Source organism: Schistosoma mansoni, chromosome W (assembly GCF_000237925.1).
Source record: "Schistosoma mansoni strain Puerto Rico chromosome W, complete genome".
NCBI classification, from domain to species: Eukaryota; Metazoa; Platyhelminthes; class Trematoda; order Strigeidida; family Schistosomatidae; genus Schistosoma; species Schistosoma mansoni.
In genome coordinates, this window is record NC_031502.1 from 1,079 (window position 1) to 21,692 (window position 20,614).

Consider the following 20,614-nt stretch of genomic DNA (forward strand, 5'->3'; position numbering starts at 1 on the left):
TATGTAGCTTTGTATGTTATACAAAGTTTTTCCTTTTACCCTTGATTACATTATTGTATAAATTAGTCTTTCTTACACATACTTCTATTAGTATATGACCTCAATTACATAGTTTAATCATAAATGACCCTTAACATTCTTGAAATATTATGAATATTATGAATATCATAATTTAATAGTTGAATTAATAAATCAATTGAAGCTTGACCATAATTCAACACCTGGAAGCACTGGACGGCTGTTTCATCCTAGAATGAGACTCCTCAGCAGTGAGCATCCCTCTCGCGGGATTCGAACCTAGGACCAATCGATTTCACGCGCGAACACATAACCTCCAGACCACTGAACCAGATCAAAGGTTTTGTGGAGACTGTGATAATTTAACAGTTGAATTCACGAGTCAATTAAAGCAAGATTCCGAGAGCGGGATCGTGGATGTGAACTGCTGAGTATTCCTATACTTGGATGAAACAGCCATCTACTGCTTTCATATTTTCCATGGTGGTCCAGCTTCAATTGACTCATGACTTCAATATCCACAAAACCCTTTTCTGATTATAATTTCATAATTCCTTCAAACCTATACACACCTTAAATGAAATCTATTCAAAATAGTACTTATCAACTGCGTTACAATCAATGTATTTTAATCTTAGCGCGAAATTGTTTTACAAAAGATTCATATCCTACCAATAAAGATAAAAATGTTTGCTTACATTTCATATATATGTTCATGTTAGCTGATTCATGAGAGGATATGACAGAGAATATATGAAACCTTAAATCTAACAGTTATACGATGTAGTATAACGGAATAGATATTATGATCGACTGCGCAATCAGACGATGTAATAGTTTTTTGCTGTACAAACGTACACAGATACTATACATGAAGAATAGGTTTCCAAATAAAAAAAGTATAGGATGTCAGAAAAACATTTATTTGATTTCTTTCTCAACTGAAGTATATATTCTTCTATTCATGGTTCCATTCATGATCAAAATAATCCAGCGATTTTATTTAAACACATAAATATTGGTACAAAGGGGCACCAGATACATATGTGCCACACAAATCTCACTTGATTTGTGTGAGGGCTGTTATACTGCACAGGTCCCCAAACTGAAGCAGGTGATTTTCTTAGGAGGCCACACCTGAACGGAGCCTTTGACCTAGAGGTCGAACCCACAAGGCAGTGGAGCATCGTGAGGAGATGCAGTCCCATGGTAGCCGGTGACCAACAATTGATTCATACGCCATTTGTTCCCTTAGGATACTGGAGCCCATGTGCACCATTGGTTTTGAATCAGGGTTTTCCAACTCATCTAGGTGAACCCTCCGTGTCCACCAACCAAGTTAAAGCTCCGGACATTCGCTTTTGGTCCTCTCAATTTCGTAAACAACAGTAATGCCACGAGAAGGCAATGAGTAGGACTTCCCTTACAGAGGCTATATACGCGTGGCCATATGAGAGCATTTCGAGAGGGAGGGCAGACTCTCCCCACTTTCGGCCGTATCAGGGCACTTGAGGGCTCTCATACCCAATCCCGTGATATCTTGTATCTGAACATAGAAATAACACTAGTTTGAATTCTACCGAATACATCTACCCATTCAAGTTTGTATACACTGCTATTTAACGATTACTAACTAAGTGAAGCCATTGTTTGAATTCGTTTTGCTGATTTTTTCCAATTTCTGAACATGTTTATTCCAGCTTACTTTGTAAGATTTTTGATGAAGGTGTAACGTAATTGTTTGGCAACCATTTGGTAAATTAAATTAAGATCAATGTCTAAAAGAAGACTTAATAAATGGTGAATGAAATAAGTATTCTTTCATACAGTTAAAGTCAACTGGTAAACATTGATGAAAGCTAGACTATGTAATGATTAGGGTTTTAAGAGTTTAATGAAATACACATACTAAAACATGAATACATAAAGGATTTGTTCAGTGTAAGGTATTCTTTTTCGACAAATCAATTGTCAAACCTATACAATTGCAAATATACACCTTTTGACAATGATTATCAGTAATATGTTTGTTGAGAACAGTAGTTTATTGAGTATAATAACAAACTCTCAAAGGAAATTTACTCGTACTAAACTGAGATGTACATATAGTTGTTAAGAGCTTGAACATTCATCACCTAGGACCTTCACTCTCATGGAAGAACGCTAAACCTCTAGACTATCGAACTGGCACCCAACAGTGTTAATGTTTAGCTTCAACCAATCCACAATATTGATCGACACATCCACGATTGTCTTCAATGAGTAACTGCCTCTACAACAGACCTGGTTGGACTCCAATGACCACGGCTTCTCCCTTGCACTTCAGGAAATACTTCATGAAGCCAGTCGCTAATGATCGCATTCATTTTGAAACATCATTAACTTTTAGCTATTCTAATTTCAAAGAAATGATTCAATCTATTGCTTATTCTTATTTGACTAAATATCTTGAATGAAAACAGCAGTTCTAAAAATAGCTACGTAAATAAACTGTATTTTATACAGATTAATTATTGATATAAGAAGGTTTTTGTAATGATTTGGATCATTATTATATATTTATTATATTTGAGATTAGTTTACTCAGCTGTATAGCCTAATAACATGCAATCTGATTTCAAACTATACTACTTAATTAACACCACGAATATGAATAATACAAACTATACTATTATTATATCGGAAGGGGGGTTTGTGAAGATTTTAGTAATTTTATAGATATCAACTCACTGAAGACATTAGTGAATGGTTGCTCAATTTCGTGGATTGGTTGAAGTGAGACATTAACACCGTTGGATGCTGACCGTCTCAGTGGTCTAGAAGTTAAGCGCTCGTGCGCGAGACTGATAGGTCCTGGGTTCGAATCTCGTGAGGTGGGGTCAAAAATGCACACTTCTGAAAAGTCCAACAATAAGACGTTCAGTGTTTCCAGGTTTTTCATAGTGGTCTAGCTTCAGTTGGCTCATGATTTCAACTATATAGTATTATTTATTAATTACGTTTCTAACAAATTTGATAATCTATTTAGACTAAAAAATGAAGCAAAATAAACAAACATCCCAACCATTCAAAGCTCACTTCTTTAGTACCGAATACCCTAAAAGCAAAGATGAGAAACCAAACAAATGGAAAACTAAAATAATTACATATGCTTTCAAGGTTTACACTCTTGTGATGTAACAAATGTTTGGAGATCTTTAGTTGTTCATGGTGTCCCAATCTACTCGATCTCAATGAGATTTCTTTGCTAATAGTACTCATTTGCTCATTAGTGACTGCATATATACGACTAATCAGAGTTCCAGTGAGAAGCCGTAAACAGTGAAGTGTAACTATATGAAGAGCAAGATGAATCACACAGAAAATAGTAGTAGACATTAGTTATCCACCATTTCAAATTTCCTGATTTTGGAATTACTAATGAACTCAGTGGTTTAATGCTGGCTCGATCACCGTTATCACTATATATCTTAGGTTTACATCCTGTCAATATGATAGGTGGGCACTGCTGTGTAACTCCATTATAGAATGTAACATATATTCAGGATTCCTTGGTTATCTATCGTTAACTAAAGAAAAACTATCCATATTGTAAATTTTGATTTGTGAGTTGAGATTGTACCCATCTTTCTAAGAAGAATCGACTTTCTGTCGATCTTTTCTACACGCTTGAATAGATTGTAATCACAGTCTTAATAAATGAGGTAAGAAATAAGCCTATTTGATTGTTACACCATTTGGCCATTAGTTGGTTACATTTAAGACAATCAAGATGTCACTTTTTTAATGGAATCAAATTATTCATATAAGTAATAGCTGTTCTATGTTCATCTTTATTTATATGTGAATATCTACTTAACACCATAAGGATGAGATTAAAAAGTGAACAAAAAGATGTTCCTGAGAGAATATTCTGATAATAGGACAAAGCTGTTCACCCTTTTTTTTTTCTTAAATCTTGCCTTCCAAAACGGATGTGTATGCTCAAGTTCATAATGTGTTACTAGTCTACCATTTGTGTTGAACAAAGTTTACATTGTTATACTATCTAAGTATGAGGATAAATAAAAATAATAATAATGATAATATTAAATCTCCACGATAAACCCCTTCTGATAATAATCATATGATCATTAGTGACTGACTTCGAGAGGTGAATCCAGGAGTTCTAGTGAAAAGCAGTGACCAGTGGAGTTCATACCATGTCTGTTTTGAGATAGAAACTCACTGAAGGCAATTGGTGAAAGGTTGCTCAACTTCGTGGACTTGTTGGAATTACACATTAACACCGTTGGATACCGGCTCAGTGGTCTATCGGTTGAGTGCTCTGGCGCGAGACTGGTAGGTCCTGGGTTCGAATCTCGCTGGGCGAGGTCGTGGATGTGTAATTTTGAGGAGTCCCACAATAGGACGGTTTAGCCGTCCAGTGCTTCCAGGTTTTCGATGATGGTCCAGCTTCAATTGACTCACGCTTTCAATCATGAAAATCGCTGGTTAATTAAGTATACCTAATAAATTGTCTGGATTAATAAATAAAGAGACCGATTTTTAAAAAATATCAACAGATATTACTATTAAGTGGTGTGTTACTGATGTCGACAGATATAAGTAGTATGTATCGTCAATCGAAAGTGAAATGCATGGAGGCTCAAGTTTGAGAAGATTGTAAAAGAAAAGAATGAGAACAGAGATTGATTGATATGGAAACGAAGGAATAATGGAGTCTTAGATGATTGATTGGCACTTTGCAAATGGTGTATTTACTGTATGATTATCAAATTTTACTAACACATTCTGTAACTTTTAATTGAAATTCATCTGTCTATCCTCTCCTATGTTCTTGTTCATAACTCTGGTTACTGGTTATCCTATAAGGAAATTGTAGTATTTTAAGGCTTGTCATTAGAAATGATCATCTTGAATTAATCAGATAGATGATGAGTTTTGTTCATTTTTCAGTATGTTTATATCACAAACCGATACCGATCAATGAATGATGTTAGAGAGGTTGGTTGCCTAATAAACCGAAATAACTCTTCGCAGTTTTGAACGTCAGTCATGTAAAGCTTTGTGTTAACTTCCCCTTCCTCTTTCTTCTGTTAATTGACTGGAATATGAAGAATTCGAAATCTGATGGGAAGTACGGAATACAATGGACAACTCAGAATCAATTAGACGATTTGGACTTCTAGAGAACCTAGACCTCCTATCTCATACACACGAACAAATACAGAAGAAAACAGCAAACGTATCAGCAGCCTCTGCATCAATAGGCCTCAACATACACAAAGGAAAAAGCAAGATTCTCAAATACAACACGGAGAGCACCACTTGATGGCGAAACTCTGGAAGATAAGGAATCTTTCACGTACCTGGGAAGAATCATTGATAAACAAGGAGGATCAGATGCAGATGTAAGGGCAAGGATTGGCAAAACAAGGACCACATTTCTATAGTTGAAGAACATATAGAACTCAAAACAACTGTCAACTAACTTCAAAGTGAGAATCTTCAGTACGAATGTCAAGAAAGTCCTACTGTACGGAGCTGAAACGTGGAGAACTACTACATCCATCGTCAAGAATGTACCAGTATTTATAAACAGTTGTCTACGCAAAATACTCAATATCCGTTGATTGGATACTATCAGCAACAGCGTTTTATAGGAGAGAACAAACCAGCTTTTAGCTGATGAGGAAATTAAGAAAAGATGTTGGAAGTGGATATGACATACATTGAGGAAGTTCCCAAACTGCATCACGAAGCAAGTGCTAACTTGGGATGCGGAAGGGAAGCGGAAAAGAACACATTACGTCGGGAAATAAAAGCAGATATTAAAAGGATGAATGTTAACTGGAAATAACTGGAAACGATTGCCCAGGACAGGGTTGGATGGAGAATACTGGTGGGTGCTCTATGCTCATACACGAGGGGTAACAGACGTAAGTAAGTAATCATGAAGTAAATAAATGAATAACACAGTTAGTTAGACTGAAAAACATCAAATCATTCTATAGAAACATTACCAATATATCAAGTATATGTAGTAAATGACAGGCATATTTTTATAACAACAGAAGTAGTTCAACCAGTGAAAACCTATTATTTCTTGAAATATCGACTACTAGTAAACATCAAATTCCTTCTTCATTGTGAAACTCTGAAAATTGTAAGTAGTAGTGTGATGTGAGCTACTTATATCCACATAAGTAGTATACAGCGATGGTCAGGAATAGAATGTATTTCAGTAGAAGATCGAGAGGGAAAGAACGGAAACGGAAAGTGATTGGTATGAAAATGCAGGAACAATGAAACCTGAGACAATTGACTGATATTTGCAAAAGGCACAGTCAAGTTTAAGACAATCGATTGACATTTACTGTATGATTCTCAGGTTTTACAAAGACGTACTATAATTTTGTGTTTGAGTGCATTCGATTGTGCTCACTTGTGTCCTTGTTGACTATAGTAGGTTAAAGGAAGATATGTTACAGCCCACACACCCCGAAAAAAACTAAGAAGATAATGTTACTTACTGTTTTTATATGTTAGTAGTACGTCAAGTACATGGAATAGGGTCAATAAATATAATTTAGTCAGGAATAAATGAACATCAATGGGAAGATCCAAAGAAACAATACTAAGTAAATTTCAACTTCACCCCATTGCAAAAGCAAGTGGCTATCGGGATTCAGTGGCCGAGAGGATAACGCGATGGCGTTTAAAGCGAAAGTTACTGGGTTCGAGTCCCAGAGTGAACATCAACTCTGAGATGCAGGTACATCCAGCTGACGAGTCCCGAATAGGACGAAACGTGCGTCCTGGATTCCACTGCTAGCCACTATCCATCTTTGCTTATAAATGAACATTGAATATGTTGTTGGTTTTTTCACATCTGTTTTCTGTAAATGTATTTTACCTTGACTTATTTCAATATTCAATAAAAGTTTTATATTGACGGACTTTTATTTACGTAACTTATTCACTTTACACTAAAGAAAATCTTAGTACCAAAGTATGAAGAAAGCCTTTTTTAAAACACTTAATTAGATACAAATGAACTTGTTGTTCTATTTTGAACTTAGACTCTTAGTATGTCGTGTATAACTTGGGCACCTGAACGCTAGAACCTTCCCAAGTTGCAAATGAGAAGACAGAAGACAAGTGGAAGAAATGTTATTCCAAACAGTATCAAATATAGTACGAAAATCTCATGTATTTATAGATTTTTGGCTGAAAGTAAATCATTATTTTGGACAGCCAATAAGCACATAGAGGGTCTTCTTATTCATCCACTAGGGGAGCTATACATCGACATTCTAAAATGTTTTTCTAAAACGTGATTGGATGAAATGTCTTCGGCTCTTTCTGGACTTCTTGAGGCCTCCTTAAGTTTGCCAACGAGCCATCCTTACACTTGTAACAATATTTTTATGTTCACATTATAGTCTTATATGAAATTAACAATCCCCTGTATTAAATAGTTCAGGAACCTGTTACTTCATAGATTTGTTTCATTCGACAAATTAAAACTTGACATGAATAATAAGATTTGTTGTATATATCTGAATTCATTCTAATATCAAGTCTTTATGGTTATTGAAGATAGTCTAAAGTTTCTTATAATATTGATCTTTTAAATTCATAAGATTAGATTTTTGACATCTAGGTATGTATTAACTTCAATGGTGTTGTTTGGTAGACTCTCTTCATGTCTCTATTCTTCTAATGTTCTTTCATGTGTAAGAAAAAGTCAATTTAAAAGTGATTAACTCTTTTTTTGATATCAGGAGGGGCTTTGTGGATATTATAGTAATTTCAATAGTTGAGATCATGAATTAATTAAAGCTAGACCATCATGGAAACCTGGAAGCACTTGACTGCCGTCTCGTCCTATTGTGGGACTCCTCAGCAATGCGCATTCACGATCCCGCCTAGTGAGATTCTAATCCAGGACCTATCAGTCTCGCGCAATAGCGCTTGATAAAATCTCCGCAAAACACGTTCTGATAATAATAATAATAATAATATGCTCACTAGTGACTGACTTGAAGAGGTATTTTCTGGAGTTCTAGTGAGAAGCTGTGACCAGTGTAGTTCAATCAGGTCTGTTGCAAGATAGTTACTCACGGAAGACAATGATGAATAGTTGCTAAATTTGGTGGATTGGTTGAAGTAAGACATTAACACCATTAGATGCCGGCTCAGCGGTCTAGAAGTTAAGTCCTGGTGCGCAAGACTGATAGGTCCTGGATTCGAATCTCGTGAAGCGGGATCGTGGATATGCACTACTGAGGAGTCCCACAATAGGACGACTCGGCCAGTTTGTAGTTCAGTAATGGAACACATTGATATACTATACTTGTAATATCTTAATGAGTAGAAAAATTAGATTTTCCGACGTTTCGTAACTCACTGTAAGCTACCTCTTCAGGAAATAAATAATCAAATTATACTTGTTGATTTGTTTCATTATATTAAGTCTCTTGTTTAATAGTCCATTTGTTATTATAAACAATAAAAATTGTCATCATTTATTATGTTAAGGTTAATTGAAGAAAAAAAGGGGGGCAGAAAACAGTTTGATTGATGTTTGTTTACTGACATAACTTTTATTCTATGAATATATGAACCTAATTAACTAATGTCCATTTGGGAAAAAAATGTCCTTAACAACTGATGCAGTAAATTTAAATCGTAATTTTTTTTTAGAGATTTTGTTACTATGTTATAGATTATGTACATAAAGCAATAACAAACTGATCAATCGCAATCGTAAACATCAATGAGAAGATTCAAACACACAATACAAAATGAATTAAAACTTTATTTCAATGCACACGCTAGTGGTTATCAGGACTTAATAGTTAAATGGATAACCTATGATGGCGTTTGAAACGAACGATACTAGATTCGAGTCCTAGAGTGAACATTAACTGTGTGATTCAGGTACATACAACTGACAAGTCTGAAATAGCACGAAACGTAAATCCTGGATCCTAGTGCTAGTCACCATTCATCTCTGCTTTTAACGCTTATGATTTAAGACAATATCAATGCAGTCTGTACAAGATGATCATATGACAATAACAGACTGATCAATTGAAGTCATAAACATCAGTAGAAAGATTCAAACAACTAATATCAAGATGATTTATTGTTATACAACATAGTTCTTTTAAAACTTCTTAATACATGGGAATATACAATCACAACTGAATTTCTACTCATATCTCGAACAACATGACTTATCACTCGCTTCTAATTTTTAAATCAACTACTTATATTGTTATTTGTTTAAATACATGACTTGTACAATCTATATAACAATTCAATGTTGTCACGTTTAACATTCATTCAAATAGATTAGGTAATATTGGAATTGAATAACTCATTTAAACCTTGATTGTAAACAATCGTTTTGTAGTTCACTTGTGAGATCATATTATTGTCGACTTTATGGGATAGGATTCCTCCTTAAAAACATTACACTACAGATAACGTGCGTGGTTTTGACAAACTTAATTATTGACAACATTATATACACATCTTTTCAGCAGCTGAACGATTTAGACTTTGTAGATGATTTGGCTCTTCTATCACACACACAACAACAAATACGGGAGAAGACGACCAGTGTAACAGTAGCATCAACAGCAGTAGGTCTTAATATAAACAAAGGGAAAAGCAAGACTCTCCGATACAAAACAACATGCACCAATCAAATTACACTTGACGAAGAAGCTTTGGAGGATGTGAAGAACATCTGGAACTCAAAACAATTGTCAACCAATACCAAGATTAGAATTTTCAATACAAATGTTAAAACAGTTCTACTGTATGGAGCGGAGACGTCGAGAACTATGAAAGCCATCATCCAGAAGACACAGGTGTTTATTATCAGTTGTCTACGCAAGAAACTTCGGATCCGTTGGCCAGACACTACAAGCAACAAGTTACTGTGGGAGAAAACAAACCAAAGAACACAAGTTGGGACAATCGAATGTATTTGAATACAAAATTACAGAACGTCTTAGTAAAATCTAAAAACCATACAGTAAATACACCATTTGCAAAATGTCAACCAATCATCTAAGACTTCATTGTTCCTTCGTTTCCACACCAATCATTCACTGTTCTTGTCCTCTTTTCTTCGATCTTCTTAACCTTCTTCATCCATGCATTTCACTTTCGATTGATGATACATATTACTTATATCTGTCGACATCACACACACACACACCAAATTCATACTAAGAGAAATAACGTTCAATACTTGGTTTACGCATAGAATTTATGCGTGATAAGTCTTGACATTGAGAGAAATGATTGTACGTTATGTAATTCATAACGTTTATTTCACTTTCAATTGATTGTACATACTACTTATATCTATCGTCATCAGTAACACACACTTTCATATATACATCCAATAACTCTATACAATAATCATGATCTATTCATATGGGTGACGTATTCGAATAATAAAACTGAAAAAAATTTCTTCTTAGTCTTTATTTAAATGTCAAACTATTTACTAAACAATGATGGTTCTGCTTCTATTCGTTTAAGTCACAGTTCATTGATTACATAAATCATAAAGCTTGACATCTTTATTAATTACTATGTACACGAATGATTATTATTATTGTAGAATTAAGGAATTCAGTAAATTAGTTTCTAGAATTTGGACCTAGTTTCTTGACATCATTTAGATATTATAGAGTTGAAATCATGAGTCGATTGAAGCTAGACCACCATCGAAAACCTGGAAGCACTGGACGGCCGTTTCGTCCCATCATATGACTCCTCAGCAGTGCACATCCACGATCCCACACTCGCGAGAGTCGAACCCAGGACCTAAGGGTCTAGCGCCAAAGCACTTAACCGATAGACCACTGAGCCGGTATCCAACGGTGTTAATGTTTAACTTCAACCCCTTCTGATAATTTAGATTTATTTGAGTTGAAGCTACTAATCAGATGATCATATCCAACTAATCATATAAGATTATAGGGGGGTTTTTATTCGTTATTCAATCACCATTGTAACCGTTATCTCAATGGTATTTGAAATCAGAAGGCAATAATAAGCGGCGACTACTAAAGTTTATTAGCGGATAGCACAGATAACAAAGCTACAAGCATATCGAGCGAATTTGAAGCAGAGATTCAAATGTTCGTATGCGAGAGAATACAGAGGTATATTTATAGTCAAATCGAATAAGGGCACAGTAAAGCAAAGGAAAGGCTAATAATAGGATTCGCATACATATATGTATACATGGGAAAGAGAATGACACATCGAGTGATCTATTTAAGCTATCAACAATTTAGCTAGAGAGAGATATATATGCGTAGGCTGTTACATATGATCAAGAGTACACGTTTATACAGATATACTAATGATCATAATGAAACAAGAAAATAAACGAATTGTTGCAGTTTGAATAACATTGTCTGTTAAGTAAGTTAATAAATGAGCTTAACCAAAATTAATCATAATCAAAATTGATTGTAGGAGAGTTGCTATAAGATTAAGTCAATGAAGCGCAACTTCGAAATATGATCATGATCTTCCAGTTTGAACCGTTTTTTCACCATCTTCATTAAAAGCATCTCACAGAGATCTTATAGTGTATATTCTTTTTATAGGTAAGTAAATTCATAAAGAATACATTACTAAGCTCTATGACATGAATTGAACTACATCTCAGTTGATTATTATTTTTCTAAATATACAAATAGAATCGATGTTATTACTATTGTATAGCTTGTTCCCATTATTGAATATTAGGAACCGGAAACCATGGTAATTCTCATAAATCAAAATCAAAATTTGAAAGGTATATAAATAAGGATTCCCATTAGGCCCCTAGAATGTACATCACTAAGTTAAAACAAAGAAAATAAACTAATTTATAGATGAATTTGTACACTCAATCAATGATTGATGAATAAAAACATTACAAATAAGGAAATATATAGAATTATTATTACGAAAGCATAGGTTATGGATGCGCGCTACTGAGGAGTCCCACAATAGGACGAAACGGCCGTCCAGTGCTTCCAGGTTTTCGGTGATGGTCTAGCTTCAACTGATTGACGCTTTCAACTAGGAAAAGCATATGCTACATACCATATTGAACTGAGTTCATCATTGTTCCAATATAAAGAATGTTCATAATGAATTAACATGACACTTCAATAAACATCATTATCATTGTGAGGAAACTAATACTTATCTACTTACTTACTTACGGCTGTTACCCCTCGTGGGGGAACATAAGCCACACACCAGTATTCTCCATCCAACCCTGTCCTAGGCAATCCTTTCCAGTTCTTTTCAATTAACATTCATCCTTTTCATACCTGCTTCTATTTCTTTGGCCTTCCTCTTTTCAGCTTTCCTTTCAGAATTCCAAGTTAGGAATTGCCTCGTGATGCAATTCAGTGATTTCTTTAATGTATGTTCGATCCACTTCTAACATCTTTTCCTATATTCAGCAAGTAATACTGGGTGAACAATCAAACTGAGTTAAGAAAAAAATATACAATCTTAACTTTTTATTAAGAAAGTCAATCAAAAGATCTCATAGTTAATTCTATCTTATCAATCAAATATCTTTAGAATGTTTACATGGTTTTTATATTTCCGGATTAGCATGTACCTTTTCAGTTAAATTAATTTTACTTGGTCAATGATGTTGAGCTGTGTGATCACTGGCCTAAATGAATCTGTATTACAATAGACTATGTATAGTATGTGTATGGGAATTGGTAGAGATTGTAGTATTTTCATAAATAAAGAAAAATATAAAGTGAAGGTAAATGAAAATGTTGTAATCAAACTTCAGGAAGTGTTGAATTATTCAATAACATCTATGTAATGTTACTAGGGTAAAGAAAGATTTATGAGTACTTCTTTTTGGACAAATAGATCTGGTTTAAGATGGTTGATCATTATTGCTTCTACAAATTTCGGAAGATTGGAGTTTGATTGTTTATTATTCACTTTGAAAGACCTCAGTGTATCCATTTGATGTCCTGTATCAAGGAGATTTCTTGAAATGACACTGTCGAATGAGTTTGATCCATTTATCCTTGGACTTCTCAAAATATGTTCTTTGAATCAGACATAGGCTCTCCTTCTTGTCTTACCAATGTAACTGCTTTGGTAGATACATGTAATTTTTTCAACACATTCGGTGATAACATAAAAGGGATACCTATTAATCTTTGATTGTTATAAAAAACATCTTGTTATGGACAAGAAAATCATGGAATTAAAACAATCTAAGGGTAATGTGTTAGTTAATAGTATAGCTATGGAGGTCAGCGCGCCGCAGACTCGACATTTTGTCGGAGAGATTGACACAGGCTGCAGCAAAAGAAGATAGTGTGCACGGCTAGCAGAACCAACACAAGAACGAAAACTTTAAAGGGGGGACGAGTGTGGTGTGGGTTACTGATATCCATATCAGTAGTATATGGTGATGGTCAGACATTGAATGTATTTCTGTAGAAGATCGATAAGAAGAGATCGGAAACGGTATGCGATTGGTACGAAAATGCATAAACCATTATAATCAGAGATTATGGATGAATATCTGCAGAAGTAACAGTTAAATTGAGACAATTGATTGTTTAGAGTTGAGATCATGAGTCAATTGAAGCTAGACCACCATCGTTAACCTGGGAGCACTGGACGGCCAAATCGTCCTATTATGGGACTCCTCAGCAGTGCACATCCACGATCCCGCACTCGCGAGACATGAACCCAGGACCTACCAGTCTCGAGCCAGAGCACTTAACCGATAGACCACTGAGCCGTTATCTAACGGTGTTAATGTCTAACTTCAACCGATTCACGAAATTGAGCAACCATTCGCCAATGTCATCAGTGAGTTGATATTTCTCAACAGACCTGATTGAACTCCATTGGTTACTGCTTCTCACAAGAACTCCAGGAAATACCTCATAGAGCCAGACACTAGTGAGCACATGATCATTATCAGAAGGGATTTGGTGGAGACTTTAGTAATTTCATAGATTTGAGATCATGAGTCAATTGAAGCTTCCAGGTTTTTGATAGTGGTCTGGCTTCAATTGACTCTTGATGTCAACTCTATAAAATTGCTAAAATCTCCACTAAACCCCTTCTGACAAATGATTGTTTTTTTGCAAATTAACTGTTCACTATATGGTTCTCATATTTTAATGAGATATACTGTAATGTTGTGTTAAAGTACATTCGATTGTTCCCAACTAGTGATCTGTTCACTACAGTATTACAAAGAACTAAAACTGATTAATCAATTAGTTCAAAGATGAGTTGACTAAGGTATCCAATATTCAAAGGTATTAATTAGAATCATGAAAGTGGCGAACTGCGTTACATTTGGTGAAAACCATGGAAAGAAAATAAGATTTTATTAGAAGCATTCCCTCTCCTTATACATTATTCGGTTATGAACACGATGTCAGTCGTATTTATGAAAACAGACTTTATTCTTAAAGAATAAGTAAACACATCAGTGATCTATGAATTACCATACCAGGTTATCTGTTTGATCTCAATTTCTTTATATAAAAGATAGATATGTATACAAATAGTAGTCATCTTTAATATTCATCTTCAAATGAACAAGACCTGTTATGTATAATTAGGTAAATAATATAATAGTATTAGTGAAACATAATTTGTTTTACATGTTAACTAATTCTTTAGGGATTCAATAATATTTGTACAACTGCTATCGATGTATATATTCTTATCACTACTATTAATAATAGCATCAGTAGCATATTCATATTTCACAAAAATAAAATCCATGAGATCATGAGTCAATTGAATCTAGACCGTCATGGAAAACATGGAATCATTGGACGTCTGTTTCGTCCTATTGTGAGATTCCTCAGCAGTGCGAATCCACGATACCACCCTGTGATATTCAAACCTAGTACCTATCCGTTTCCTGCACGAGCACTTAACCACTAGACCATTGAGCAGGCATCTAACGGTGTTAATGTCTAACTTCAACCAATCCAGCAAATTGAGCAACCGTCCACCATTGTCTTCCGTGAGTAACTATCTTACAACAGATCTGTTTGAACTCCACTAGTCACTGCTTCTTACTAGAACCCCAGGATATACCTCTTGAAGCCAGTCACTAGTGAGCATATGATTATTATCAGGAGGGGTTTTATGGAGATTTAATCAAGCGTTCGTGCGCTTGGTCCTGAATTCGAATCTCGTCAGGCGGGATCGTGGATACGTACTGCTGAGGAGTCCCATTCTAGGACGAAACAGCCGTACAGTGTTTTCAAGTTTTCCATGGTGGTTTAGCTTCAATTGATTCATGTTTTCAACAACAATATTTTCTTCATTGGTTCCCATCTCATATTTTGTCGGTTGTAGATATACAGTCTTCTGTAGATTGAGTTTAATATAGAGATCATTTCGTTCACTTCAACAGACCGTTACCTTATTCCTTATGATATATACATATATTTTATTCATTAATGAACTATTGAAGAATAAACTATCAACTTTGAACTCAATGATTTTAAAAGTAAAAAATAACCTTTTTTTGTTCCTCGAATGAACGGATCACTCACACACACACACACACTATCTCTCTAAAATCCTTGAGTACCAATTGTTAAAATAAAAGGTGAACTAAACTGTTGTAAATATCTGACAGAATATAATTTCATCATTTTAATGAAGTTTTGTTCTTTGAGCTGGATGGTTTGGTTGTAGTGCTTTGAATTCAAACACTTGACTTCTACTCGAAGTTTGTGCTGATGATATCGCTCAGAAGGACGATGAATGCTCCACGACGACCAAACCATCCAGCTCAAAGAACAAAAAACTCCATCAAAATCATCCACCTAAGCAACAAATCTTCTCCACTATTTCAAAATTATTTCATCAAATTAAATGTTGAATTGAAGAAACTGAGAATTTCTTTTCTTTCCATTTTTTTTTCTGTTTCTCTCTTTTCAGTATAAATATCACCCCCCCCCCTTAGTAGTTATAGAAATTTTAATTTAAGTATTTGAGTAGATAGAAAATTAAAGTTTCTCTCTTTTTTTTTTGAAAAAAATTTTTTTTTCAACGATCGATAAATAAATTTTAACCAATCAAATTTAAATGACCTAAAACTGTTCTATTTTTCCATTGTTCATCATTATTATTATACTGAATAAGTTAAATAAAAAGAAAAAAGGATACGGTCATTGAAAGTGTAGAGGAAATTTGAAATTCTTTTGTTTAATGGAATATAAATTATGTAGAAGGATCTAAGCAAACAATATCAAGCAGGTGGCTATTAAGATTTAATAGTCAAGTGGATAATGTGATGGAGTTTGAAGCGAACAGTATTGAATCCAAGTTCTAGAATGACCATCAAGTCTAGGATGCAGGTACATCCAGCTGACAAGTTCTAAATAGGACGAAACACGTGTCAAACTGGATTTCACTGCTAGCCACTATTCATCTCCACTTATAATGCTTGTGGTTTAATAGCAATATCGAAGCAATCTGAATAGGATGCATGTATAGCAACAAGAGACTGATCAATTGCAGTCGTAAACAACAATGAGAAGATACAAACAAAAAACAATTGTTTCAATTAGTAAATACTTGTAAAACAAGTAGTCGCTTAAAACAGATTGTTAGATCAATCAACATTTCTGTTACTTTAAATAACTTTCAACTAATAATTAATGATGATTGCCTATGTTTAAGTGATCAATATCATTGATGGCATATGTGCATCCTGTTCGGATTGCTTCTATATTACTATTAAGTCAAAAGCATTATAAGCAGAGATGGATGGCAGCTAGCAGTAGAATCCACGATATGCGTTTCATCCAGTTTGAGACTCGTCAGATTGATGTACGTGAATCAATTACAGTCCTAAATATTAATGTAAAGACCTAAACAACCAATTCAAAAATGAATTAAAAACTTCACCCCATTACAAAAACTAGAGACTTTCAGGACTCAGTAGTTAAGTAGATAACGTGATAGCGTTTAAAGCGAACGGTACGGAGTTCGAGTTCTAGATTCTGTGAAATTTAGGTACATCCAACTGATGATTCCCAAATAGATTGAGACACACATCTTGAATTCTATTGTTAACAACCATTCATCTTTATCTAATTGATTAAACTTTCTTGAAAGATATTCACAAAAGTTCATCTTATAAACTGTCCAGGTTTTTTTGAATACAAGACTTCAATCTCTTTACAAGACAATTTTAAATATACACAGTGATTAAATAAATTTGAACGAATGAACGACATCATTTTATTCCATAAATTTTTACTTCTGCTTCGTTTATCATAAGAATAAGTAGTATTTAATATTTAAAAAAATTTTTTTTACTGCATCCATGTCTCATCATAGTGTTACTAACCGGTTCTGTAGTGAATAAGAAAACGAATGGGAACAATCGAATGTATTTAAACACATATTACAGATTGTCTCACTAAAATCTGACAACCATACAGTAAACAAATTCATTTAGTAATGTTTGTTTGAATCTTTACATCAATGTGTTAGGATTGCAACTGGTCAGTCACTAATTGGCATATGTGCATACTGTGCGTATTGCCTCGATATAGCCTTAATTCACAAGCATTGTAAGCAAAGATGGATTGTGGCTAGCAGTGGAATCCAGTTTGACAATGCGCGTTTCATCCTATTTGGGACTGGTCAGCTGGATGTACCTGCATCTCAGAGTTGATGTTCACTCTGGGACTCGAACCCAGTATCTTTTGCTTCAAACGCTATCGCGTTAAACACTCAGCCACTGAGTCTTGATAGCCACTTACAGTAAACTGTTAATTTACAAAATAACAATCAAATGACTCAATCTTGACCATTCCTTCTGCAAATATCAGTCCATCTTCTCTGATTTTATTGTTTATCAATTTGTATAGCAATTGCGCTTCTTTCCTATTCTTTCCTTATCAATCTTCTGCCAAAATACATTCTATGCCTGATCATTACCATATACTACTTATGTGGATATAAGTAGTTAACAGCACAGTTGTTTTTCAATTTTTCATAAAAACAGATTCATTTATATCAACCAAAAAAAAAAGAAAATGAATTAAACTTTTCCAATTTAATGATAATGTTTAGTTTTACTCTTTTTTCTTCTTTTTAAATCCATTAATTCCCCTATTCATATAATATATAAATATTATTATTATTATTATTATTATTTTAACACCTAATAAACAATAAATAGAATAATAATAATAATAGTTGTTATGGTTTCTAAATTGATCTTCTCCTTTATACTCTCCTTCCCTCCCCAATACTCTACAATATTGAACATTGAACAATAGAATTGAATTTTGTTTTTTTAATTAAAACAAAAGAAATGAACATGTAAACACCCCTATGACATGTAAACATAATGACATATATATATTAATATAAGTCATTTTTTGTTCGTTTTCTTCCATTTCTTCAAATGATCTTAATTATAAAGAAAAATTTTTTTAATTAAGTCAATATTCATATTAGAAGTAACATTTTCATTAAAACAAAGAAAGAAAAAAAGGGGTAAAAACGAAAAAGGGAATAGTCAATATTTAGGACAAGTAATTGATTTCTAATGAATAGTTTAAATCTTTTTTTTTTGTAGATTTTGTTCAAATTTTATGTTATTTCTACAAGTAATGAATTTGATGACAATGGAAATTAAAAGTTAGAAACTAAGGTATTTTAGATATTATCAGAAAGGGGTGGGGTTGTAGAGATTGTAGTAATTTAATAGTTAAATTCATGAGTCAATTGAAGCTAGATCACCATGGAAAACTTGGAAGCAATGAACGGCTGTTTCGTCCTATTTTGGAACTCCTCAGCAGTTCACATCCACGATCTCGCCTCACGAGATTCAAACACATGCTTTCTAACTATGAAAATACAATATTCTTACATATAGAATGATTTTATTTATATGTTTAATGTTAATTAATTTCTGGTGAATTCTTTGTTTTGTATTAGCTATCAAAATAACTGACTTACTTTCCATTACAATATCCTAAATGATTATAAACTATATAACAAGCTAACAAAGTAAATATATCCATTCTACTCTCTCCTACCTCAAGGTTGTACATAGAATGTCATATGTTTTTCAATCGATAAGTTTCCCAATGATGTGATATATATATATATATATATATATATATATATATATATCCATGAGTGTGATTTAGCCATGACCCAATTTACGTTATCAACAAACATTATCATTGAACAATTCTGACTAAGTAACTAGGAGAATATTTAGGTAGCTATTCCGAAATCCCATTTAGTCTTTTATACCTTAATACATTTTAAACATGAAAATTATTGATCAGAGGGGGTTTTGTGAAGAATTTAGTATTTTCATAGTTGAAATCATGGATCAATTGAAGCTAGACCACCATCAAAAGCCTGGAAGCACTGTTTTAAGGCCGTTTCGTCTTATTATGGAACTCCTCAACAGTGGGCATCCACGATCCTGCACTCGCGAGTTTCGAACCCAGAACCTACCAGTCTCGGGCTGGAGCCCCACTGAGCCGGCATCCAACGGTGTTAATGTCTAATGAAATGAAAATTATTGATTATTATTGTTTATTTCTCTTCTGTTTTCTTTTTCTATCTTCATTTACATAAAGCAAATTGAGAGAGAAAAAAAAGTTAAGTTTGCAAACTAAAATTATAGTTTTCGAGATGGTAAAGAAGATTTGTAGCTCAGGTGGATCAAGCTCAGAGAACAAAAACCTATCAGAAGTTATAGTTTTTAACAATAACTTTTCATTCTATTGAAGTTTACATGAATAAATAGTTGTTAGATAAGAAATAGGAAGAATTTGAAGTAAATCCAACATTGCGCCTGTCAATATAGTCCAAGACTTTTCAAGGAAATATAATAAAACATCAAAATTATCGAATATAAATAGGTTCATGGTTCTTCAGTTCATTGTACACTGAATAGGTCATTCAATCAACATTTGTCAACAAGAGACTGATCAATTGCAGTCGTAAATAACAATGAGAAAATACAAGTAAACAACACCATGCGATTATAAACTTCACCCCACTACACAAGCATGTGGCTATCAGTATTCAATAGCTGAGTGTATAACGTGATAGCGTTCGAAGTGAACGGTACTGGGTTCGAGTCCCCGGAGTGAACGTCATCTCTGAGATAGAGGTACGTCCAGCTGACGAGCCCCAAATAGGACGAAACGTGTCTTGTCCTGGATTCCATTACTAATAAAGCTTGTGACTTCAGGCAATATCGAAGCAATATGCACAGTATGCACATATGCCAACAAGAGACTAATCAATTTCTGTCCTAAATAACAATAGGAAGATTCAAGTAAGTAATACCCAATGAATTTAACATTTAAAAAATGTTTAAAGTAGGTATTTGTTTTAGTGTATAAAAGACAGATGGTGTGAAATGAAAAGTGTTAAGATAGCATATAGAGTGTATCTCTGGTCGGTGAATTTTTAAAGAAACATTAAACTTTATAAATGATATGAATCCAAATGTCACACCATGCATAAAATGGTA

At 34.0% G+C, this 20,614-nt stretch overlaps 2 non-coding genes across 2 annotated transcripts; one reads left to right on the forward strand and one right to left on the reverse strand.

Annotated features, from left to right (window-relative positions):
- Nucleotides 1–6,706: 6,706 nt before the first annotated feature.
- On the forward strand, nt 6,707–6,778 carry Smp_tRNA_00189_Pseudo_TTA.1.1. Its single transcript has one exon. It is a non-coding gene (tRNA).
- Nucleotides 6,779–17,778: 11,000 nt separating this feature from the next.
- Nucleotides 17,779–17,845, reverse strand: Smp_tRNA_00766_Gln_TTG.1.1. Its single transcript has one exon. It is a non-coding gene (tRNA).
- Nucleotides 17,846–20,614: the final 2,769 nt, after the last annotated feature.